Source organism: Dipodomys merriami, unplaced genomic scaffold, assembly GCF_024711535.1.
Source record: "Dipodomys merriami isolate MVZ:Mamm:240054 unplaced genomic scaffold, mDipMer1.0.p SCAF_41, whole genome shotgun sequence".
In the NCBI taxonomy this organism is placed as follows: Eukaryota; Metazoa; Chordata; class Mammalia; order Rodentia; family Heteromyidae; genus Dipodomys; species Dipodomys merriami.
Window position 1 is genome coordinate 5,002,885 of NW_027205715.1, and position 27,017 is coordinate 5,029,901.

A 27,017-nucleotide genomic window follows, 5' to 3' on the forward strand; every position below is an offset into this window, starting at 1 on the left:
CCCTTATTTTTTCCCATTCTATCAATTTTACACAATGGGCATTGGATATAATGACCGGATTAGCTCACCCTTTCTCTCTCCATTTATGTGAATATCAGATTTTTCTGTGGATGAATGTTTTCTTTTATTTTGGGGCATTCCAAGGATCAGAATTGCTGGATCATACTAATAGTATATTTAACTAATTGAGGAATGTCTACACAATGTTCTTTAGTGGCTTCACATTTGAGTGTTATAAGTTACTCTGTGAGGGTCTTATTACCATGTACGATGGTGTGTAGTGGTAACTTCTTATGGTTTTGATCCATATGAATTTTTAACTCATTTTAACCAACTTTAAAACAATAGGAATGATTAATCCTGATAATTTAGAGATAATTGACATTGTTATCTATTAAATAAACATAATTACAGGTGCCATTTTTTTCAATATACTTCTTTATTTTACTAAGTGCTAAATTGGAGTTAGTTTAACTTATCATTTTCTGAATTCATATTTTTCAAAAATCCCTCTGCCAAATTAGCATAGATAATGGAGCTGTTTGTGTTTAAAATTTTCATTGTATCAATATAGTTCTTATAGAAATTTTTAAGCAGATTCATTTTATAGCTTTTGTAATTCTGTAGAGTTATTGAGTTAAATATACATTTATTTTGTTGTCTTTTTGCTTCTTAGGTTAGCTTCTAAAATGTTATTATTTGAAAGATTGAAGTTGAAACTTGATAAATTACTGAGTTCTAGGTTTTTTGACAAAGTTTTACTAAGTAGCCCAAACTGGCTTCACAATTTCAATTCTCTTGATCTCAATTTCCCAAAAGATGAGATTATAAACATGTGCCACCATGCTCAGCAGTTATTTATTTGCTTTTTGTGAGACATGGTTCTGTTAAAAACTCAGGTTGAGGAACCTCCATACTGCTTCCTAAAGTAGTTGAACAAATTTACACTCCCACCGATAATGCAGTGAGGTTCCCTTCTGTCCACATCCCCTCCAGCATCTGTTGTTATTAGAGTTCTTGATTATGGCCATTCTAACTGGGGTGAGGTGGTATTTCAATGTTGTTTTGATTTGCATTTCTTTTATGGCTAGAGAGGTTGAGCATTTCTTTATGCATCTATTGGCCATCCTTTTTTCCTCTTCAGAGAAGTTTCTCTTTAAGTCTTTATCCCACTTATTTATTGGGCAGTTGTTTCTTTGAAGATTTGTTGTTGGGTGATTTAATTTTTTGAGTTCCAGGTATATTTTAGATATGAGACCCTTGTCCATTGTATGGCCTATGACCCAGCAATCCTACTTTTGGGCATTTACCCAAAAGTTCACAAACAAGACCACACTAAAGCTACCAGCACAACTATGTTTACTGCAGCCTTATTTACCATAGCTAAGATATGGAACCAACCCAGATGCCCCTCAGTAGATGAATGGGTCGACAAAATGTGGTCTATATACACAATGGAATTCTATGCCTCCATCAGAAAGGATGACATTTCCCCATTTGTTAGGAAATGGAAAGACTTGGAAAAAATTATATTAAGTGAAGTAAGGCAGGCCCAAAGAAACATAGGTCCCATGGTTTCCCTTATTTGCAATTACTAGTATATGTCTGAGTCAAGCAGAAAAGGTCAGATAAGTTGATGTTAGGCAAAATGAACCCTAAGATATGTATTCAAATGTTTTTTTTCTTTTATGTGATTGTTTCTAACACATTTATAAGATTATTTCTTTGTTACTTTGTATGTCCCTTTCCCACGGTATAACCCCTGCTTTCACTGTATTTAATGTTGGTATAATTTGTGGAGGGGAAGGGAAAGAACAAATTGTTCAAATAGGGATACAGGTGGACCCATTGCAACAATGAGATGTATAATTCGTTATGTCGAAAACAAACTTTACACTTTGGTGTGGGGGGAGGGGGGAAGAGGTTGGGGGGGGAAGATAGGAAGGGATGGAAAGGGGAAACAAAGGAGGAGGCTACAATGCTTGATAAAAAATGTACTCATTATCTTGCCCATGTAATTGTAACCCCTCTGTACAGTATTTTCACAATAAAAAAAAAGAATGTGTGCTTTTAGGATTGTTTGGATTTTTATAATTGATTCAAAATATTAGTCCTATAGCACCAGACCCTGGAAGCGTTCACTATCCATTTATTTTCTAAAATAAGAAAAATGCGGGGCTGGGAAGGTGGCTCAGTGGTAGAGCACTTGCCTTGCATGCATGCGGCCCTGGGTTCGATTCCTCAGCACCACATAAACAAAAAGAAAAAAGCCGGAAGTGGCGCTGTGGCTCAAGTGGTAGAGTACTAACCTTGAGCTGAATAGCTGAGGGACAGCGCCCAGGCCCAGAGTTCAGGCCCCACGACCGGACCCCCCCAAAACAAAAACAAAAACAAAACCTCAGGTTGAACTCTGGAATTTGGTGCTGTCCCTGGGCTCCTTTGCTCAAGACTAGCACTCTACCACTGGAACCACAGCGCTACTTTCAGCTTTTTCTCTGATTAATTGGAGATAAGAGTCTCATGGACTTTCCTGCCCAGGCTGATTTTGAACCGTGCTATCAGAGCGTGGCTTATTGTAGTATTTTTAAATTGATTATTTTGAGTTACATTGGAGATCTTTACTTCCTCATTTCTGATTTTATGCTTTATATATTTTCTTTTTTTCTTTTAAGTACAATTATGTCTTCTGGGTTAACATTTTATCACAAGGATGCTAAGTTTTAAAAATAAAATCTGCAGCCAATACTTTTTTATTATTTAAGGAGAAAAACAACACTTAGTTATGATGTATTTTTTGATGTGCTACATAATTCTAATTGTTGCTATTTTATTAAGATCTTGGCTTTGATGATCAGAAGTAAGATTTGTTTGTTATTATCTTTTGAGGGCTGACATTGGTAAATTCAGTATCAATGTAATTATGCTTGATTAAAAGAAATGATTAAGCTTTACTTCTTATCATGCTCAGAAGCAGTTCAAAAGCATTGAAATTATTTTAAAGTTTCTTAGAATTCCCTTGTGAAACAGTTTAGGTATTTGAATAGGCAGAGTAATAGTTCCACAGTGAAGTGCTGATTTTGGTCCCTGAAAGTTGTAAACATGTTAAGCTACACGGCAGTGAGGGAGAATTAAGGTTAGGGATCAAATTAAGACTTCTAATCAATTAACCTAGTTTATCCAGATGGGCTCCACACAATCATCATACCCTTTGAACTAGAAGATGAGGGCAGAGGAAGTCAGAGCCAGAGATATTTGAGGATGTGGTGTTGTTGGTTTTAAAAATAAAGGGAGACACACACACCAAGGAATGCAGGCAGCTTCTAAATCCCGCAAGAAGGTAAGGAAACCCCTCCCGTTAGCTTCCAGAAGCAGTGAACCCTATCCCCACCTTGCTTGATGTTAGCCTGGTGAGATCTATTTTGGACTTTTAACTGCCCAAACAATAATAAGACATTGGTATTGTTCTAAATGTCTAAGCCTGTGGTAGAACCCCCTTACCCCCATGACTATGAATTTATAGGGAAATTGTCAGTTCCATTGTTGATCTACAGGGTTTGTTTTAGGTTTACTGTGTGTGTATGTGTGTGTGTGTGTGTGTGTGTGTGTGTGTGTGTGGTGTGTGTGTGTGTGTGTGTGTGTGTGTGTGTGTGTTAACTGGCTTGAGTAAAAATAGTAGCATGTATATTTTTGTTAGTGAAGGCCTTTTCAATCTCCCTTATATGGAGTTTCAGTGTTCTTAGTATCATTTCTTGAAGAGGGTATCCTTTTCTCATTGTGTGTTCTTTGCATCTTTGTCAAAAATTGATTGATTTGTGTTGAGCACCAGTGGCTCACTTCTGTAATCCTAGTTACTCAGGAGATTGAGATCTAAGAACCAAGGTTCAAAGTCAGGCTGTGCAGGAAAGCCTGTGAGATTCTTATCTCCCATTTACTACCAAAAAACAAAAGCTGGAGATGGAGATTTTACTCAAGTGGTAAAGTGCTAGCCTTGTTCAAAAAAAATTCAGGGACAACCCCCAGGTCTTGAGTTCAAACCATAAGATCAACACACATACACACACACACATACACACACACACACACACACACACACACACACGCATGCACAATTAATGGACTTAAATGTGTGGATTTCTCATTTGCTCCATTCGTCTCTGTTTTTGCAACTGGGCCAGGTTGTCTTGACTACTGTAGCTTTGTAGATCATTTTGAAATCACATAATATGACACCTCTAATTTTGTTCTTTGGGCTTTACATTGTTTTTGACATTTGGGGGCGGTAGGGATGTAGAATTTCCTTTTATGTTTTTTTCCCATTATTTTCTTCTTTTCAAAAACAATCATGTCAGAAATTCATTCAGCTTTATTGTTCCTGTGATTGAATTTGCAAGATTTTGAAAGGGCTTATGCCACCATCGATGGAGAAAGGTGGGCTATTGTTTCATTTTATCATTTTTCTTCTACCAAATCCTTTGCTTCTTTCTACAGAAAGATGGAAATTAGCCACAGATCACCCATTTAAAATGAATATATTCCTAGAGAGATAATGGTTACAAATGACGGACCAGAGGGTGCTTGTATCATGTATTGTGTAGAGGGAAGTAAAAAGATGCATCACCCACCTGACAGCCACTTTTAAAAATGTCTTTGAATGAATTGGTAAAAAATAAAGTAAAACCTGTGCAAGATTTAATCACACAAAGAAAGTGTCCTGAGTTTAATATTTTCTTTCATAAAATGACTGATTCATCCCATTCAAACATTTCACACATTTGTCATTTTTCTCCAGTGCAATTTACCGGGGGGATAAAAGGGCTCTAGTGTTCTCAAGTTAGAAAGAGCAGGCATCCTGGCCTGAGACCACTTGTAGAACTGAGGCCCCATCAACTGATGGCTTGTTTCCTCATTGCTCTGATGCTCAGCTTTCTCCTGTACAGAATGGGAGTAGCAGCCTACATCTTTCAGAGGGAATGGACTTCAATAGGGCAGTTTATTGAAGTAGCTGGTATGAGTGGAGAGGAACAACAATTTCCTTTGTCAAAAGAGGTGTGGTGAAGACTTCCCAGCGAATGCAAAGTTTCCATGGAGCCAGCCTGCCATCCACTTGAAGCTAAGCAGAAAACTTTTGCTCAACAGGCTGACCTTTGTACAGTTGTCATGAAGAATGCTGTCTATCAAAGAAGAAGCCAGTCCCGAAGGATCACAACACTCCAAAGCTGTGTGGCTTTGGTTTATTTTTGGTGGAACTGCATTTTAATCTTCTACTGAAAAGCCCAGTAGGGATTTAGGATTAGCATAACTCTTATAACCATGTTGCTTGATATAAATATTCCTTTTGGTGAATTTGCTTGCTGATACACGTAATGCTAATAATAGATTCAGCAATGAAGTTTAGCTTGCGTTATTAATTTTTCAATATTAAATTTCACTAACAGATGCATTAAAAATTAATTGTCATCTTTATTATGCAAACTATAATGAAAAGACATACATCATTAGTGATATGCTTACAATATAAAGTATGTAAGAACATTTATGAGGGAAAAATCAATAACCTCATTAAACATGTTTATATTAGTTCCTATGTTGTCAATTATATTCACAATTATTAGCATATTTATATTATGACAGAAACCCATTGAATAGCATTTTTTCCTACACAGCAACCTAATCTTGTCTATGCTTCTCTTAATTCATTGTATTTTATGATACTTTGTTTTATCTTGTTGAAACCTTAAACCTAAAAAAAGTTTGCTATTGAAAGTAGACTAGAGAATTATTCTACATTTAAATTGAGCATTTATGAGAAGTCAAAGTAAGCTGGAAGCCACTGTTTATGTCAAGATGAGGTCTGTAGAAGTGGTTTACGATGTTAAATTCTACATATAGAAGTTAGCCTAAAATCTATTAAGTGGCCATATTTGCCAGGTGTTTTATTTAAATTTAGATTTGGAAACAAATTTATATGCTCTTATTTTCTCAAGACTTAATAAATAAAAGATCACTGTACCTCTTCCTGTGTGCTACTAATACAATATTTTAATAGAAACATTCTATTCAGGACACAAGTTAGGTAACAAGAAATACCAAGTCCATGGTGCAAGAATATTATGTTTTATTAAAAATTTCGAACTTTTTGATCCAGTAGCCTAGGTTCTATGTGTATATAACGCATGTTATTGTGGGGAGGCTTGTGTATTTCACTAATATATGCCCATCACAGTTCTGTATTGAAATTAATTTCATAGAAAAAGAGAATAGGTCACAATATAATAATTGGCTTTAGTAGATTATAAAGTATTTTTTCTTGATTTAAATGCTAGAACACTTAATATCAGTGTAACAATAATAGAAGGTAAAAAAAAGTCTCATCCAGTGAAAAATAACATAATTTCAGGCCTACCAAATACTACAGAAGATTGTAGGGGTAAGGCATAAACAGGAAGACAGGAAATTAAAAATTAAAAAAAAGGAGAGTTAAAGTGAAACTGTCAAAAAACAGTGACTGATGACTCACTTTGCCAAACAGTGAGTTTTAGAGACCCAGTCTTTTTTTAAGTAATCATTGTAAGGCAATTTTAAGTTAGACCATGACCCTCGGTACTTTGTGATTTCGGCCCATGATTGTAAATAACCCAACAGGAAGCTGTAGGCAGTAGCCTTTAAAAGTGGCAAGGGATGGAATGATCAGCATCACTTGTTTTCTTGAGCCACAATAAATGTGCTATGAGAATGTCAAATTAGGAAATAATGTATGTGGTACATACTAAAATTTTAAAAAAACTGTTTGGAAACAAAGTTCTAAAAGTCTTAGAAGACAAGACTGTGAAATTAAACAGGCAAAATTTTGCAAGTGCTCTATATTTGCCTAGAGTAAATTATTCTAGTAGGGACATGGGCTTTGTATGATGGATTCTAAAATCCTAAGTAAATATATTGCCTTCTATATACTGTTTTATAGCTTTTTACCCCTTCTCCCAAAGAATATCAATATGGGATGCTAGTTTACTAAAGAAAATCCACAAATTTTTAAGTAGTAAAAATTTCTCCTGAGATATTAAAAAGTTTAAGGTAGATTAAACCTAGAACAAAAATTAAATCAAATTATATTCTGTGTGCTCAATTTTCTGTAGGGAACCAAAAGCCACTGGAGTGTAAAATTCTAATTAATTATGTGGAATGCTAATGGATTTTAAATTAAAAATACGTGCTGTTTAACACCTTTCTCCACACAGTTTTGCAAGTGGATATTAGAATGAAACTGTCCTATAAAATCTGAAATTCATGGAAAGTATAATTGTCACTTCTCCAATTTAACCTAAGGAGAAAGGCCATTGGCAAATATAACATGGTGACAGTTCACCCTAAAGGTTTGCCAATCTACCTTCACAACACACAACGAGAGATTAACCACTGACATTAATTTCACATTTATTATGGCCTTTCTAACTTTATAACAGTTTTAGAGACGATCTTTGTTACACGTAAGGAAGCTGAGATACATATGTTTATAATATTCTAGATATTATGCCTCATAATGATCACAGTTGACATTCAAGAGCAAAACATCGCATTTCAAATTGGGTTTGCAGATAACTAAAGCAAGCTCAATGGAAGGGATGTGACAATAAATCCATATTATTTTATTTTTATCAATTCATTATTTTTATTATCCTTTACTAGTTACATAAATGGGTTTCAACTCAACATGTCCATTTATTTGTACAGTGCATTTTGGTCAGCATCACATCTTCCATTATTCTTCCTCATATCCCTCCTATCCTCACTAATCACCTCAAGTTTCCAAGTTCATTAATTTATTTTTTAACGGACAAGTAAACACAGTAAATAATTACAGTGTACAGTAAAGCCATTTAACATATGAATTACTTTATATTCTCAGCAATTTTCAAGTGTAAAGTATATTGTTATTAACAGTAATCATGATGGTGAACAGTAAGATCTTTTTTATTTTTTTATTGTGAAAATACTGTACAGAGGGGTTACAATTACATGGGCAAGATAATGAGTACATTTCTTATCAAGCATTGTAGCCTCCTCCTTGGTTTCCCCTTCCCATCCCATCCTCCCCCCTACCCCCTGACCCAACCCTCCTCCCCCACCCACCGAAGTTGTAAAGTTCATTTTCAACATAAGGAATTGTACATCTCATTGTTGCAATGGGTCCACCTGTATCCCTATTTAAACAATTTGTTCTTTCCCTTCCCCTCCACAAATTATAACCACATCAAATACAGTGAGGGCAGGGGTTATACCATGGAGGAGGGACATACAAAGCAACAAAGAAATAATCTTATAAATGTGTTAGAAACAATCGCCTGAAAAGAAAAAACATTTGAATACATATCTTAGGGTTCATTTCCCTAATATCAACTTATCTGACCTTTTCTGCTTGACTCAAACATATACTAGTTATTGCAAATAAGGGAAACCATGGGACCTATGTTTCTTTGGGCCTGGCTTACTTCACTTCATATAATTTTTCCAAGTCTTTCCATTTCCAAACAAATGGGGCAATGGCATTCTTTCTGATGGAGGCATAGAATTCCATTGTGTATATACCACATTTTGTTGATTCATTCATCTACTGAGGGGCATCTGCATTGGTTCCATATCTTAGCTATGGTAAATAATGCTGTAATAAACATAGTCATGCTGGTAGCTTTAGTGCGGTCTTGTTTGTGGTCATTTGGGTAAATGCCCAAAAGTGGGATTGCTGGGTCATAGGGGAGCTCTATGTGGAGTCTTTTGAGAAACCTCCATACTTCTTTCCAAGTGGTTGAACAGGTTTACACTCCCATCAACAATGCAGTAAGGTTCCCTTCTGTCCACATCCCCTCCAGCATCTGTTGTTATTAGAGTTCTTGATTATGGCCATTCTAACTGGGGTGAGGTGGTATTTCAATGTTGTTTTGATTTGCATTTCTTTTATGGCTAGAGAGGTTGAGCATTTCTTTATGCATCTATTGGCCATCCTTCTTTCCTCTTCAGAGAAGTTTCTCTTTAAGTCTTTATCCCACTTATTTATTGGGCAGTTGTTTCTTTGAAGATTTGTTATTGGGTGATTTAATTTTTTGAGTTCCAGGTATATTTTAGATATGAGACCCTTGTCTGTGGTATGGCTAGTGAAGATCTTCTCCCAATCCATGGGCTTTCTATTGATCTTGCTAGCTATGTCCTTTGCCATGCAGAAGCTATGCAATTTCATGGAATCCCATTAGTCCAACCTTTCTTTGATTTGTTGTGTTTCTGGGTCTCTTTTAAGACAATTTCAGCCTGTGCCAAGGAGACCTAGGGTTTCTCCTATTCCGTCCTGTAATGTTTTCAGAGTGTCTGCTTTTACTCCAAAGTCTTTGATCTATTTGGAGTTGATTCTGGTGCAGGGTGATATAAAAGGATCTAGCTTTAGTTTTCTACAAGTAGTTAACCAATTTTGCCAGCACCATTTACTGAAGATGTTGTCTTTCTACCATTCTATATTTTTAGCTCCCTTATCGAAGATTAGATGGCAATAGCTCTGTAGGTTCATTTCTGGGGTTTTAATTCTATTCCATTGGTCCTGAGGTCTGTTCTTGTGCCAGTACCAACCTGTTTTAATTACTATGGCTTTATAGTAGAGTTTGAAAATTGGTATTGATATTCCTCCAGCACTGTTCTTTCTGTTGAGGATCGTTTTTGCTATTCAGGGTCTTTTATTGTTCCATATGAATTTTTGGATTGCCTCTTCTATTTCCTTGAAGAATGAGGTTTGAATATTGATAAGTATTGCATTGAATTTGTAGATAGTATTGGGAAGTATTGCCATTTTCACGATGTTGATCTTTCCAATCCAGGAGCATGGGAGTTTTGCCACTTTCTAAGTTCTGTTTTGATTTCCATTTTCAAGTTTTTAAAGTTTTCATCATAGAAGTCCTTCACTTCTTTGGTTAAGTTAATTCCTAGGTATTTTATTTTTTGTGGGGCTATTACAAATGGAGTTGCTCTCCTAATTTCAGCCACACTTTTCTCATTGTTGGCATACAAAAAAGCCATTGATTTTTGAGGGTTAATTTTATACCCTGCTACTTTGCCAAAGTTTTGAATCAGCTTGAGTAATTTGGGAGTAGAGTCTATGGGATTCTTTAAATACAAGATCATGTCATCTGCAAAGAGGGAGAGTTTTACTTTTTCTTTCCCTATTTGAATCCCCTTTATGTTTACATCTTGTCTTATTGCTGCAGCTAGGCATTCTAATCCTAGATTGAAGAGAAGTGGAGAGAGTGGACATCCTTATCTTGTTCCTAAGTTAAGAGGAAATGGCTTTAGGTTTTCACCATTAAGTATAATGCTGGCTGTAGGTTTGTCATATACAGCCTTTATTGTATTGAGGAATGTTCCATGGATTCCTAATTTTTCCAGAACCTTCATCATAAAGGGGTGCTGGATCTTGTCAAATGCTTTTTCTTCATCTATTGAGATAACCATGTGGTTCTTATCCTTGCTCCTGTTTATGTGATGAATTATATTAATTGATTTGCATATATTAAACCAGCTTTGCATCCCTGAAATGAAATCTTTTTGATTGTGGTGTATTTTTTTTGATGAATTGTTGAAGTCAATTGGCCAAAGTTTTGTTGAGAAGTTTTGCATCAATGTTCATCAAAGAAATGGGTCTATAGTTCTCTTTCTTTGATGAGTCCCTGCCTGGTTTTGGGATGAGGGTTATGATGGCTTCATAGAATGAGTTCGGTAGTGAACTTTCTCTTTCAATTTCATTGAAGAGTTGGAGGAGTATTGGTGTGAGCTCTGCTTTGAAGGCCTTGTAGAATTCCGCTGTAAAACCATCTGGTCCTGGGCTTTTCTTAGATGGGAGGTCTCTTATTGCTATTTGTATTTCAATGCTTGCTAAGGGTCTGTTAAGATGGTTTAACTCATCTTGATTTAGTTTTGGCATGTCAATATTTGATAGGAAAAGGTCCATTTCTGCCATGTTCTCAAACTTATTAGCATAAAGTTTTGAGAAGTATTCCCTTATAATGTTCTGAATCTTGGGTGTTTCTGTGGTGATGTTGCCATTCTCATCTCTGAGTTTATTTATTTGGGTGTGTTCTCTTCTTTTTCTGATAAGATTTGCTAAGGGCCTGTCAATTTTGTTAATTTTTTCGAAGAACCAACTCTTTGTTTTTCTTCTTGTCTAGCTGAAGTGCTGTTTCCCTTTTCCAATATCTCATCCATACCTATACTCTCCAGTCTATGTGGGAGCTACAATTTTACTTTTACCCATCTATGAGTGAGATTATTTTAAAACATCAACTGGAAGCTCTTTGTTGTATTGGATCATTGTCAGTGCTATTTCTAACACTGCCCCCTTGCTTGGCGATTCTATTAGACAAGGCATGAAACAATGTAGAGTCAGAATAGCTTCACTCACTCATTAGCTCCATCTCTTACCAATGAGCATATCCTATGGGAAGGACTTGTTTTATATGTTAAAGATTCATCAGTGAGGAAAATAGTAAAACTCTTTTCTTAATACATTGTAGCATCCTGTTTAGGCAGGTGATTTTAAAAAATAAAGCTAGGAACCATGTATCATATTGTGTTAAGAATTAGATACCAAGAGCTAAACTGGGATAAGGTAAATGGTGGTTCCTATCTTTTCCTGGGTTGTCAGAAACCATTTACAAAATGACATTTTACAGAGACCTATACGTAGGATATGTAAGAGAAAACCTTTATCAGTGTTTCAGGGAGAGGAAACTACAAGAGCTGGGTACACCTGAGGCAGAATTCCATGAGCCAGAAAAGTAATCCAGGGATTAAACAAATGAACAACTAGGGCTCCAGTGAACATTTAAAAGAAAATGGGGCTGGTCACTGGTGGCTCTCACCTATAATCCTAGCTACTTGGGAAGCTGAGTTCTGAAGAGTGTGGTTCAAAGAGAGATGAGCAGGAAAGTCCACGAGACTACTATCTCCAATAAACTACTCAGAAAAAGCTGGAAGTGATGCTGTGGCTTAAGTGGGAGAGTGCTAGCCTTCAGCTACAAAGGCTCAGAGATAGTGCTCAGTTCATTCCCCAGGACCATCACACACACACACACACACACACACACACACACACACACACACACACACACACACACACACACACACACACAAATATAAATGGGGGGGGGCCTGAAAGAGTGACCATTGAACAGGACAAGGCAGATAGGTTGTTTCTGTTTTACCATCAGATTGAAGACAATAAGGCTACTGAAAGTGTAGGTTGGTTTTAGAGTATTCAAAGCTAGGACAACTAGTGGGGAGGAGGAATGCTGAAGAGGCCAAGGGAATCTATAGATAGGTAAGTAGATAGATAGATAGATAGATAGATAGATAGATAGATAGATAGATAGATAGATAGATAGATAGATGGATAGACAGACAGACATTTACATATACATACAAGTGTGTAAGAGATTCTCAATGATCCATGCCTATTAACATTTATCTGGTTAATGTTAAAAAAAAGTTACAGGAAGACTATCCTCATTAATACATCTCTGTAAAACTGATAATGTAACTGCTGATAAAAGAGTAACCTACTTTGAGTTGCTCTAACCCACATACTTGAACCAAACTTGAAAACACATTGCAACTATAATAATATGACCTACTATAAGCTAGTTTTCACTAATGAGGAATGAGTGCATACTTCCCCCAAGGTCTCTCCCCTCTTGTCTCAGTTCAATTGTACTTTGATATGCTCACAGGCCTATGTAACAACATAAAATTTAGTTTTATAGAGGTGTATCATTAAGCATGGCATCAATGACTCACACCTGTAATCCTAGCTACTCAGGAGGCTGAGATCTGAGGATCACAGTTTGATGCCAGCCCAGGCAGGAAAGTGCTTGAGACTCTTATCTCCAGTTCTCCTCCAAAAGAACCAGAAGTAGTGCTGTGGCTCAAAGTGGTAGAGGGCTAGCCTTGAGTGAAAAAGCTCAGGGACAGTGCCTAGGCCCTGAGCTCAAACACCATGACCAAAAATAACCCCCAAAAGTATGTCATTCCAAATATTGTGTTTTCAAAAATAAGTCTGGTTATATTTATAAGATAAAGAGTTGGAAAAGTTAACAATTTTTTATTGGTTGTGAGACTTGAACTCAGGGCCTGGATGCTGCCCCTGAGCCTCTTTGTGCTCAAGGCTAGCACTCTAGCACTTTGAACCACAGTGCCACTTCCAGTTTTTGACTGGTTAATTGGAGATAAGAGTCTCATGGAGATTTTTCTGTCTGGGCTGGCTTTGAGCCTCAATCCTTAGATCTCAGCCTCCTAGGTGGCTAGGATTACAGGTATGAGCCACTGGTGCTCAGACTCTTGCTTTTTTAAATTTACTTTATTATTATTATAAAGGTTACGTACAGAGGTATTACAGTTACATGAGTATATTTCCTTTCGTACAGTGTCTTCTGTTCTCTCTCTCCCAGTCCCTCCCTCCCATCTCCACCCAGGAATGTATAGTTCACTTTCGTCAGTGTTCAGTGACTGCCGCTGCTCATGCAGACTCTTAATATATATGAGTTGGTTTTTTGAAAACAATGAAATAGGCAACAGATTGATTGATTTCTAATTTTCTTTCTTTGTATGGTGGTGTTAATGTTCATTGTAAAATCAAAGTGGATGTTAATACATTTAACTGCTCTCTCCCATTCTCCATACTTCCCATGAAATAATTCCCAGGAATGGCTTTGCATCAAAAACAAATTTTGCCAAATAGGAGCTAACATGGTGACTGAGAATTTCAAGAAGTTTTGTTTGAAAAAAAAATAAAACAACAATTTAAGATTGAAAAAGAAGTTGAGAGACGAAATTGGCTTATGGATGAGTGGAGTTTCATGCTATATTATTTATACTTGTAAACCTGAACATTTTTAATAAATAGATAAGGTTTAATTTTTTTTACATTTATCTTGTTCTATTACTGCTAGGGCCAAGAATCAATAGCTTCAGTCATTGTAATTTTTCTACCCCAAATCTCCGTTTAGATACTTTCTTGGTAGCGGAGTGGCTCTCTGCTGTTTGGTGGAAACCACTGCTCTGCTGAGGATGGGCGGAGAGGCTCCTCTTGGGGTCAGGACCTCAATCAGGAAATGGGCCGTTCGAGCCAGGCTAGCTGAGCAGTCTTCCACCTTGATACTGACTGTCTCTGAGGGATGTATTGTCAACCAACGAATGAGTACATATAATGAACCAATACACATCAGGAGCAATGCCAGGGAAGTTTTTTTTTTTTAATTTTTACTTTTTCATTTTCGTGTTTACTGACATGCACAAACCCGTGAGCCAGGCAGTTTTTCATGAAGGAGGGTTCTGCCTGCTTCTCTGGGAGAATGCCTTTCCAGACTCGGGCCCCCTAGCAACCAGTGCTGATGGCTTGGGCACGGTATGCATGGCTAATCCTTTGAGAGTGAAGGAGCTTCCAGGTGCCAGTTGGCTGTGGAAGATTACAAGGCCCCCTGCCAACCACGGTTTCCCATGGCAGCCTTGGACACCCTTTCCCATATTCACCCATTGTGTCTGGCCAGCTGGCAGGGGTGTGATCACCGAGCTGCCAGTGGGTTGCCGGTGGGAATCTGCCATATCTGCCTCAAGAGTCTCAGGTGAACGCTCAATGCGATGGGCTCACAGTTTGCTCAAACATAATTATTTACTTTTGATATCAGCGTGAGCATGGTTGATAAATTTATGTAACACATAGAACTCCGCCACTTTTTTTAATTAACAATTTTACATATTTAGACTTGGTTTTATTGGCTAAAATTATTTGCTCATTTCTTTTGGCCAAATAATATTATTCACAGTTTCAAGCCAGCTTAAGGAACAGCCCAGTAATGGAAAGTGCTACTTAAAAGGTATGAAGTGCTTCCTGAGTGCTTGGCTGGGTATACTCTCTTAGAAAAACTTTGGTTCAGAATTAATTTCTCACCTTCTATAATTACATCTTGCAGGCAGAATATTTATTTCTTCGTTCTTTTTTGTCTTTCAAATAAATCTGTGTTAACTATGTGGAAATTTTATTCCTACTTCCTCAATAACTTAAAAAATATCCATATATTGTGAAAGGAATCTAACTTTTTTTCTACCCTTGTAAAATTCACATTTTTCCTTCATGTATTTTTAACTGTCATTATAAAGTTGATATACAGAGGAGTTACAGCTATCTACATCAGATACAGAGTGCATTTCTTTTTGAACAATGTTCCCCTTTCCCTCATCTCTCCTAGTTTTTCCCTTCTGTCCCCACCCACAAGTTGTATAGTTCATTTTCAATATGGTGTCTAGTTAGTATCACTGCTGCATTTGTTTACCTTTTGTCCCAACATTTCCATTCCCCTCATTACCTTCCCAATGAAAGATAAAAGAACAAACAAGACAAATGGAAAAGAAAACAAAAACACCAACTAAGAAAAACCCTCTTGTTTCCATTTCCTGGAGTTCAATTTTATAAATATTATTTTATATGATCAATTGCACATAGGTATTGTGATTTTGTGTTCCTCTCCTAAGAATATTCTCTTTTGGCCTCACTGAGTATGAATGCCTAGGTATCTGCACAATTTGTTATGTCCCAGTTTATTTTTATTTATTTTACCATCAATGTGCTTACTTACAGATTTATAGGCACATTCTAGCTACCACAAATAAAGGAAACCATGGAATCCCTATGACCCAGCAATTCCACTCCTGGGCATTTATCCAATAGAACACAAACAAGGACATACTAAAGCTAAAGCTGCCAGCACAACCATGTTCATTGCAATGTTGTTTACCATAGCCAAGATATGGAATCAAATCAGATGTTTTCCAGTGGATGAATAGATCAAGAAAATGTGATATATACAATGGAATTCTACTCCTCCATCAGAAAGAATGATATTATATCATTCATTAAAAAATGGAAAGACTTGGAGAGGATTAAGTAAGCCAGACCCAGGAATGTAATCTTGAGGAATTTCATCCTGGGAAAATAGTGGGGAGTGGTCAAAAACTTTATGTCAAAGCTAATTTATGTCAAAATACTAATTTAACTATACAATAAATGAGAAATTCTTAAAGATTTATGCATTCATAATTGAAGCAGGCAAACTTTGAGCTATATTTAAGAATGTCTAACACACAAAAACCTCCATGAGACTTTGGTTTTGGAGGGTTCCTTTTCATTCAGTTCTATTCACTACCATAAATATATACATATGGTATTGGAAACAAGTTCTATAAAATATTAACTATCTTTGACTTAGGAGTTTATAGATGCTAAAAACCTCTGAGCTCTTGCTGTTTTTTTTTTTTTTGCCTGACTGTTGATTTATACTTAAGCCACACATTCATTCCTGTCTAAGTTTTTAAAAGGCTGACATGAACTATTTTATTTTGTGTTTTTGCTTAATGTGTTTCTTAGGATATTACAAGACAATTGTATTTTAGTTTGTGTTCATTATCTTATGCACTTGTATGTTAGATGTCCCAAAGGAGCAAACATTTTTATAAAAAGGCCTCGGATGAATGCTTTATGATGTGAAGAGAGAGAGGTGTCAACAGCAACTTAAGAAGTCTACTTTTCTTTTTCATTCATTTGCTTTTAATCCATGTCCCTGGTACATCAATGTTCAGTTCCAACAGCAGCTTTTCCTTCTCTGACCTTTTACTAGCAAAAGATAATTTCTCATGCTGAGGTAGTCCTTCATACCATCCTTAGGATACATGAACTTACACTCTGTGTGTGTGTGTGTGTGTGTGTGTGTGTGTGTGTGTGTGTGTGTGCACATGTATTTAGGTGTCCACTTATGCTCAGTTACAGTTTGGGCAGAAAGTATAAACTTTGGGATTTGACATACCTTAATTCAAAAGTACATAACCTTGAGTGCAGGTTCAGAGCCTTTGTTGGGACCAGGAATACAATTCAGGTGTTAGTGGGAGATGAAGCAAGTGTAAAAATGGCTTAATAAAGCTGGAACATAGCAGCAGTTCAACTATGACTGGTTAATTATTGTTCTGTTCATATATTCTCATTTAATTTTTTATGTCTCATGTCAATCATCATGTTTATACCAAAAACATTTAGAATGTTTTGTGTCGGGAGCTGATTTTGCAATATTTCTTATTTTAAATAAATGTCAAGCAATGTTTAGCAAATGATAAATGCATTATTTCTTAATTTGTTTAATTTTCTTGACTTATTATTAATGTTAACCTTTCAATTTGTATGCATATTAGATCAGGTAAATATCTACTCACAACTATTACAGTAGCTGTGTTAACTGCTTTTTAATAATCTAATATGTGACTGCATATAACTAAACAGCATTTAGGGATTTCAGAATTAACAATTTGATATTTTATTAATAATATCTTTTAATAGGTTAGGAATAAAGGCTAATAATAATTGTTAGTTCCTTATAATGTGTAACAACTAACAAATTTTCCCAGACATATTTGACTTTCATGATCAAAGAATGATTTTTGGATTTCATTGGTATGTATTACCAACCATCCAGTGAAAATATGTTTTTCTTTTCTGATGTCCATTTCTAAACTGAACCTCGTCTAAATTTGTGTTCAATCTTGTCCTTTTTTTTCTTTTTGTTTTTATTGTGAAAATACTGTACAGAGGGGTTACAATTACATGGGCAAGATAATGAGTACATTTCTTATCAAGCATTGTAGCCTCCTCCTTTTTTTCCCCTTCCCCTCCCTTCCCATCCTTCCCCCCACCCCCCTACCCAAACCTCCTCCCCCCCCACCAAAGTTGTAAAATTTGTTTTCGACATAATGACTTGTACATCTCATTGTTGCAATGGGTCCACCTGTATCCCTATTTAAATGATTTATTTTTCCCTTCCCCTCCACAAATTATATCTTAAAATCAGAATGGTTAAAAGAATGTTAAGTAATTTTCATAATGAAACAAACTTTTGTATAAAAAAGAAAGGCAGAGGATGGTACATTTTAGAAAATATAGCTTTTAGATTCGTGTGTGTGTGTGTGTGTGTGTGTGTGTGTGTGTTTTGTGCCAGTAGTAAGGCTTGAATTCAGAGCCTGAGGCACTGTTCTTTAGCTTTTTTCTCATAGTTGGCACTCTACCATTTGAATTACTGCTCTGCTCCATTTCCTGTTTTTTTTTCTGGTTATGTTTTTCTTTTCTTTTCTTTTCTTTCCTTTTCTTTTCTTTTTTTTTGTCTGTTGTGAACCTGAACTCTGGGCCTGGGCGTTGTCCCTCAGCTCTTCAGCTCAAGGATAGTGCCCTTCCACTTGAGCCACAGCACCACTTCCAGCTTTTTTCTGCTTATGTGGTGTTGAGGAATCAAACCCAGGGCCTCATGCATGTGAGGCAAGCACTCTACCACTGAGCCAACTTCCCAGCTCTGCTGGTTAAATTTTTGAGTCTTGCGGACTTTCTTCCCTGGGCTGGCTTTGAGCTGTAATCCTCAGATCTCATTCTCCTGAGTATCAAGGATTACAGGCATAAAGACACCAGTGCTTGGCTCATCCCTAGCCTTTTATTTTGACTTAGGAATAGGCGCTCCAAGGCCAATGTATGTGTGGCCATCTTTCAGTAGACTGCAATACAATGAGCATCAAGATTCTGAACTCAGACAAAGCCTGCTTTTACTTCTGTTATCCTTTAAGGTGGATCACATAAATGTTTTCCTGGAAAAGGAAATTTTGTCAAAATTAATAGAGATAGTCCTTAAATACAAATACTTCACATTTTCCCCTTACACTTCAAAGCAACCCTTTTAATACATTTAACTAGTCAATAGATTAATTTCATGAACAGATCAAACATAGAGAAGCCAATATATTTAAAACCAGTTATTAACTGGCAGTTAAGTTAAACTACATTTAGCCTAATGAATGAACCAGGTAAATAGTCCAAGTTTTCCCACAGAGCGGCCTTCTCGTACATGCTCGCAATTCATTGCTTCTTCAAAAACCAGAGGTCTGTGTATAGTGAATTATAAACTATGTATTTGTCTATGCTCTGTTCAGCTTGATGTCTCTATACTGATTTCCATTTTATAAAATCCATTACATTTTATGTACTGATTACCCTTTACCATAACCAACTCATTACCCAGTGAGTATATTCTAGAGTCAGCACAGTTTGCAAAAATCTTAAAGTGAAAAACCAGGTCATTTAAATGGTGGTGAGCCTACAATCTATATTTGAAACAAAGCAACAACCAATTTTCTAGCATTACTGATTTCATATTAGTTCAGCCTCCACATCCTCTTACTTTGATGGTTTTCCTACTTAAAAGGCAGATTTAGTATCATTTCAGCTCTCTGGTCTCCAGTGATGCTTGTTTCAGTTTAGGCGATTTCCACATCGTACTTGCTGGAAGGAGCAGAGGATGGAAGATTGTGTTCCCCAGCGCAAGCAACGAGAGAACACCACGCTGAGGCAGTCACCTCCACCATCACACGTTCAGTTTAAATCTACAGTAATAGACTCGTACTCCAAGAAGGCTTGCTGTGTTTGTTTGCAAACTAGCATGCAGTACTTACAAGTCTGTGGTTTTATTGACGTGTTCCTTTCCGTTCCTGTGGTTTTTAATTGAAACCCCCACTGTTTAGCCGGGCTTCAGGAATGCAGCCTATAGGAGTTTTACATTAACTTTCTAACTTAGATCAGAGGAACTCAGGGGCTCCAGTTCATATAACGAAACCTGTGGATTGGAGTGTGGTTTTGTGTCTATAATAAGATGACGAGCCTTGGTGTGTATGTTGGGAATTAACGACTGAATTAAATCTGGTTTACGAGAAGCTTCTGTTTCAGCTCTTCAACAAGTACACTGTCATTACCTGTAGAGTTGGAGATGGTTTTTTTTTCCCTTTTTCTATAGTCTTTTATAACAATTTCCAGTTTAGTAACACTCTATAGTAAGTACAGACTCAAATGTGAAGGCATCTTTTTGTTTTTTCTGTTAGAGCAGTCACAATGGCAATATTGCTGTTTATTGCACAGTTCCAAGGAGCTTGGGTTATTTGGCTTTATTACTGAATTGGAATAGTGGCTTATTATTCATTTGTCTCTCTCTTCTGTCTGTTTTCTGTTTTGGTAGTACAGAAACAAAACAAAACAGATTTTTATAGCAAATCCTCCAATTCAAATGCCTGGATGATTTACAAAGATTAATTCTGATTGGCTCTCTCCTTTCCTTATTTAGATGCTAGTTGGGTCAGTTTTCAAACTGTTAAAGTAGATTTCAGGGTGATTTGTTTTCTAACATTGTAACATGGACTTAAAAAAAAAACTTAGCCGGGCGCTGGTGGCTCACGCCTGTAATTCTAGCTACTCAGGAGGCTGAGATCTGAGGATCGCGGTTCAAAGCCAGCCCGGGCAGGAAAGACTGTGAGACTCCTATCTCCAATAAACCACCAGAAAACCGGAAGTGGCGCTGTAGCTCAAGTGGTAGAGCGCTCGCCTTGAGCTGAAGAGCTAAGGGACAGCACCCAGGCCCAGAGTTCAAGCCTCACGACCGACAAAAAACAAAAACAAACAAACAAAAAAAACTTACTTGTAGATTCTGGTCTCCAAAGTCATTTCAACATGGTCCACTGAGAGCATAGAGCCCACAGCTCTGAGAAGACAGTTCAATTAAGCACTCAATATTTATACTGTATTTTCACCCAAGATAATGAGGAGATTATGAGAGTTCTAGAAATATCCAGCCTTCCTCTAGTTTACTATCCAGAAGCCCAGTTGAATAAAAAATTAAGATTATATCTCCTGATAGAATTATAGTTACCCAATTTCTAACAAATTTCAGCTTACCCTCTCAGATAGTATATATTATTAGCTGATTTTCCTGAGGTAAGTTGAAATGTTATTTGCTTTCACAGATTAAAGTAACCAAACAGAGTTTGTAATGATAAGTGCTAAATTTTTTTCCTGATGTTAGGGGAAAATAGAAGTGAAGAACTTTTATCTTTTAATGATGGTCATTCATTTATAATAAAGTTGCCACTGCTTTGAGAAATGTAAGATTACCTATAAATTATTCCTGGATTAATTGACTTAACCAGGCACATTTCAGCACCTGTGTTTTCGTTTCCAAATTTTCACAGATTTAGTAACTGAAAGCAATATAAAGTTATCCTCTTACAGTTTGGACAACTAAATTCTGACACGAATCTCATTAAGCCAAACTCAAGGGACTGGAAAGAGGGGCCACACTCACGATGAAAAATCTGTTTCTTTGTCTTATTTGGCTTCTGGAGTCCTCCCACAGGCCCTAGCTCTCCCTGCATTTGTATGAACAGAAAGCCAGCATTTGGTTGAGCGCTGACTCTCTCTCTTGTCTCTCTGTCTCTGTTTCTGTCTCTGCCTGTGTATATGTGTGTATGTCTCTCTCTTTCTCTTATTTTTTTCTGGGCCTTGTCTTGTGCTTACTCTGCTTGCTTGCTCCTGGCTGGACCATTTGAGTCATACCTCCAGCCAGTGCTCAAGTCCTTCCTATGCTATAGTCTTTCTGTCTCTCTTCATATCTTCCTTCAACTTTTAGGATACTAAAGATTACATTAGGATCACTTGGTTAACCTAGGATAATATCCTAATTTCATGATTTGATGTCAGTTTTTATACACAATTTTTGGTGGTAATGGGGCTGAAGCTTACGGCCTCACACTTGCTTAAGGAGGTAATTTACCACTAGAGCTATATCCTCAGACCTCTTTATGTTAGTTATTCTTCAGAGAGGGTCTCACTTTTTCCTGGGAAAGCCTCAGACCACAGTCCTGCTTATCCCTTCCATGTGGCTAGGACCCCAGGCCTGCCAGGACACATGTCTTGTTGGGTGAAATAAGGTCTAGCTTACATTTTCCTGGGCTGGCCTTAATCATGAGCATCCCTGTCTCAGCCTCCTGAGTAGCTGAGATCATAGACATTTGTCACATAGTCAGTCCTTTATATAGAAAATTAAGCTTGGACATGTAATACCACATGATCTTGGGGACTTAGAATGTTTGAGAGATTATTCTGCCCACTACATCAAAAGGATTTAGCAATTTTCCAATCATCTTTTTTTTTTTTTTTTTTTTTTTGTCAGTCACGGGGCTTGAACTCTGGGCTTGAGTGCTGTCCCTCAGCTCTTCAGCTCAAGGCTAGCGCTCTACCACTTGAGCTACAGCACCACTTCCAGTTTTCTGGTGGTTTATTGGAGATAAGAGTTTCACCGACTTTCCTGCCCGGGCTGGCTTTGAACCACAATCCTCAGATCTCAGCCTCCTGAGTAGCTAGAATTACAGGCATGAGCCACCAGTGCCCAGCTCTAATCATCTTTAAAATAATATTTAGCAATATTACTGAAATTCAACTTATTTCTCCAATACTCTTCCATGTTTAAGAAAGAATCTGTTTCATATATCAATTATCATATAGTAACATGAAATGCAGGGATAAAACATATTTCCAATATGCCTCAGGATACTAAAGCCTCCTACTTTATTATATATTTATTATAATATATTATAATATATTTATTATAATATTTATTTATCAATTGTTTTTAACTTCTGCATGCCTTTGAGTGAGATTGCTATCAATTCCATTGATACAATCTGTGTGTATATATATATATATATATATGTATACATATATCTGTATACACATGGTCATTCACATATATGTGTATGTACAATTGCTTTCTAGATTAAGACAATCTGTTGTTTATCTTACTGATCCAAAATATGGAATCATTTACAGATATTTTAGGTACATTTTATTGGCCATCTTATTTATAAATATGAACTGAATGGGGGAGAATTTTCCTATTGTGATTCCTACCAGATACTTTTTTTTGGTACATTTTTTATTGTAAAAATGCTGTACAGAGGGGTTACAGTTATATGAGCCAGGTAATGAGTACATTTCTTATTGAGCATACTTTTTTATTTTATTTTTCTTTTGGGGAGGATTGTATTAAGTTTAAATACAGGGACTCCTACTTGCTAACTAAGAATCTACTACTTGAATCAGACCTCCAGCCAATTTTTGATTAATTGAAGATGGAGTTTTCAGACCAGATTGTCTTCAGCCCTCAAACCACAGGATCTCAGCCTCATGAGTAACTAAACTTACATGTGTGAGCCATCTGCTTCTGGTTATTTTTTAAAAGTTAACGTAAAAATTCATCTAGGTGCCGGTGGCTCAGGCCTGTAATACTAGCTACTCAGGAGGCTGAGATATGAAGATCACAGTTCAAAGCCAGCCTGAGCAGGAAAGTCCATGAGACTCTTATCTCCAATAAACCACTAGGAAACCAGAAGTGGCGCTGTGGCTCAAGTGGTAGAGCGCTCACCTTGAGCTGAAGAGTTGGAGGACAGCACTCAGGCCCAGAGTTCAAGCCCCACGACCAACAAAAAAAAAGTTATCAAAAAATTCAATAAATGGCCTTTCAGACAATCAATCTGACATATGTAGGATGCACATGAAGATCAGGTTGATCTTTTATATTTTTCTTAAGATATTTTCTACTGATTTAGAAAGCTGTTCTGGAGAATTATGAAACCCTTCAGCATAGTTCTGTGGTGTTTTCTCCAAAGCCATCCTTCCTTCTAGTGCTTGTCCTCCTTCAAGTTCTGCTCTAGCTCTTGTATGCTGCTTTCACAAGCACAAACTCACCATTTTCTCTCAATTAAAGGCAACTCTACACCTTTCCTGGAGGCTTTTCTAATTAGAAAAATGCTTGATAAGAAATGTACTCGTTATCTTGCCCATGTAATTGTAACCCCTCTGTTCGGTAGTCTCACAATAAAAAAATAAAAAAGAAAGAAAGAAAGAAAAGAAAAATCCTCCTTTGGCCTTTTCCCATTTACGTGATGAGTAAGCCTAAAGTTCTCTTTTTCTCTCTCAGTGTCTCTCCTGGCCACTGTATTTCTGTTCTTTTAGGGCTTCTAATATACATGCCCATTGTCCTTAGAATCTGGGTCTTTTTTTTGTACTTCATTTGTTTTGGTAATGTTTGCTTCTTCTTTTTTTTCTAGACTGTAAGCTTCGTAAGTGCAGCTCACATCTCTTTTTACTCCAGTGTTACTTGTGCATTACCTGTGCCTAAGATGATGTCCAGCACATAGTAGAAACTAATGAAATGTGTGTTGAAAGACACATTGAGCCACCTTTTACGTCTCTGGAAGGACATATAGATTTTTCATTAGTTTATTTCTCTGACTGCCACCAGTGAAATAGTTCATGTTGAAGTACATACTTTTTAAATGACTTCTTCTATGAGACCATAGAGATGAATATTCAAAATAAATGTATGGGTAAACTCTAAATCTCATTTTTGGAAAAAAAAAAAAACAAGAACACATTTTCTTTCTTGCCCTATGTGTCTAACTTGAAGTGCAACCAGACTTGGACATTGTCTGGTTCAGATAATTTGTTGTATGCATTTGTTAGACTTAATGCTTCAGCGTAGGCATGTTTAGCCCTGTAAGAAGTAAATGAGTACAAATAAAGAAGCTCATTCAATCCATCAGATTCACAACAGGAAACAGATTGTCATTGCCAAATAGGTCATTGAAGAAAATTGATGGAAAAACTATTTGTAAAGGCACTCACTGAGTAACAGGAGAAGCCATGGTGAAGTATCGGAGCTAGCAATACGGGAGCCATTACTACAAATAAAAACTGAAAAGGCAGAACAGGAACTATGGCCAGATCCCCAGAGAGCCAAGAGGACTGGCCGTCCTCTGGTGGTCCTCGGGGGTATGACCCAGGCAGGGGGAATATCCCATTCTTTGTCTTCCCAGTCCCTTTCCAGTTTGCCCATAGGCCGAATCCAATGGGAAGCCACCGTGCTAGAGAAATAGTCAGTGGCAATCCACAGGTTGGAAAAGGGGAACAGGAAGACATTACGGAGCAAATGAAAACATCAGTGATCAGTATGCAAAGTCTGCATCTTTACTTCCTTTCTCTTATTTAACAAAGACTATTTTTTAATATCACAAACCACAATGTCAACCATATTTGGAGGGTTTTTATAACGTGAGAAAGTATAGAAAAATAATAACTCCATCAACCCCAAAATATCCTTTGTAGCACCATTATATAATCCAACATACAATTTTTTTCTTGATATCGAGCATGAACATCGCTTGTGTTATTAAGAACATACTCACTGTGCATGTAGTATTAATTAAGTGTTGGCGGTACTGCTGTTTTTCTATTCAGAGCCTTGTACTTGCTGGAAAATGCTCCACCACTTAGGTAGAGCAGCTCCAGTCCAGCTTTGCTCATTTTTGTATAGATAGAATTTAGCTTCAAACCATGATCCTCTGGGTCTTAGCTTCCTCCTGAGTATGGTAAGAATACAGATGTGAGCCACTAAAACCTAAGTTATTTTTTTCCCAAAAAAAGGTCTTACTAATGTTTTTCTTGGGCTGTCTTGAACCACTGTCCTCTCACCTTTTAGTAGCTGAGATTATAGGCATGGGCCACCACCCTCGACCCTACTATCTCTTTAGTGATCACATAAGATTGGAACATATCACTCTGGTATATGTATGTGCTCTATGTATTTGTTTTTTATTTCATTTTACTTTATTGTCAAGGTAATATACAGAGGGGCTACAGTTACATAAGTCAGGTAATGAGTACTTTTTTTTTTTTTAACAGTGTCTGCTCCTTCCTCATTTTCTCCCAGTTTTTCCCTCCCTTACCCTCTCTCCACAAGTTGTATAGTTCATTTTCAACATAGTGTCTAGTGAGCATTCTGCTGAATTAGTTCACTCTTTGTTCCACCATTTTTGTGCTTCCCCTCCCCCTCACCAAATCAGATAAATTTATATACAAGACAAAGGATACAGGGATAAAAAGCAATGACAAAAGGGAATAAACTAAAGAAACAGAAAAACAGACAAAAGAACCCCAAACAGTACAATAAAAAACCCTCTAGTTTCCATTTCTGGGAGTTCATTTCAATAAGCATCATTTTGTATGATCATGTATTTGTATGTGTTGGTACTGTGATTCTCCTTTCTTCTTCTTCATTCATCTTGAACTTATTGAGGTAATGTTCAGAGTTGGATATTACTTTTAACCATAAAATTCCTCTTTTGACAGTGAAAGTAATACTTTAAACTGCCAATAGTGGGACCTAAGAAAAATGAGGGAAAACTCAAATCCAGTGATAAATTATCGCCAAGTCAATCAAATCATTGTAAGTAGAAGTTACAATTCTTAGAAAAGATAAAATCAAATTTCTTTCCTTATTTTCCTTTGCTTCCAAATTCTTGGAGTAAAAGCAGAGGAGAAGCTTGGCTTTTCAGCATTTCCATCTTTGTTTAAAAAAGGAGCTTGGTAAGCAGGGTGCTCATTCCTGTAACCCTAGCTATGTTGTGGTCTAAGATTCAGAGGATTGTTGTTTAAGGCCAGCCTAGGCAGGAAAGTTCACTAAACTCACTTTTGCAAAATAACCCACAAAAAGTAGGCTGAACATATGGTTCAAGTGATAAAGTGACGACAGTTTAGCAAGCTCAAGACCCCGAGTTCAAACTGTAGTACCACACACACACACATATACATTACATGCACACACATGCACACACACACACACACACACACACACACACACACACACACACACGCAAGAAAAAGGTAGAGAACATGCTAAACTTCATTACTCATTAGTATAGTTTCATAAACCTGAAGGATAAACAGAAGAATTTTACAGAGTCAAAAGTCAAAAAGCACTTGCAGGATAAGGAAAAACATCATAATCTAAGAGAGTTGAAACTTGTTTTTCTTTGATAACTAAAGTAATTATGCACTTAGAACCAATACTATAGTCCTGAAGAACTGACAGATGATTCTGAAGGTTTAAAACATTTGGGAATCTATCCATGCAGTATACATTAGACAACAGCATGTGGTTTTTGTGCTTTGACTCAGTCCTTATATACATAATAAGCAGGTCTTTGTACAGACTACAAGAAAATGACTGAGAATGCTTAGTACATTAATT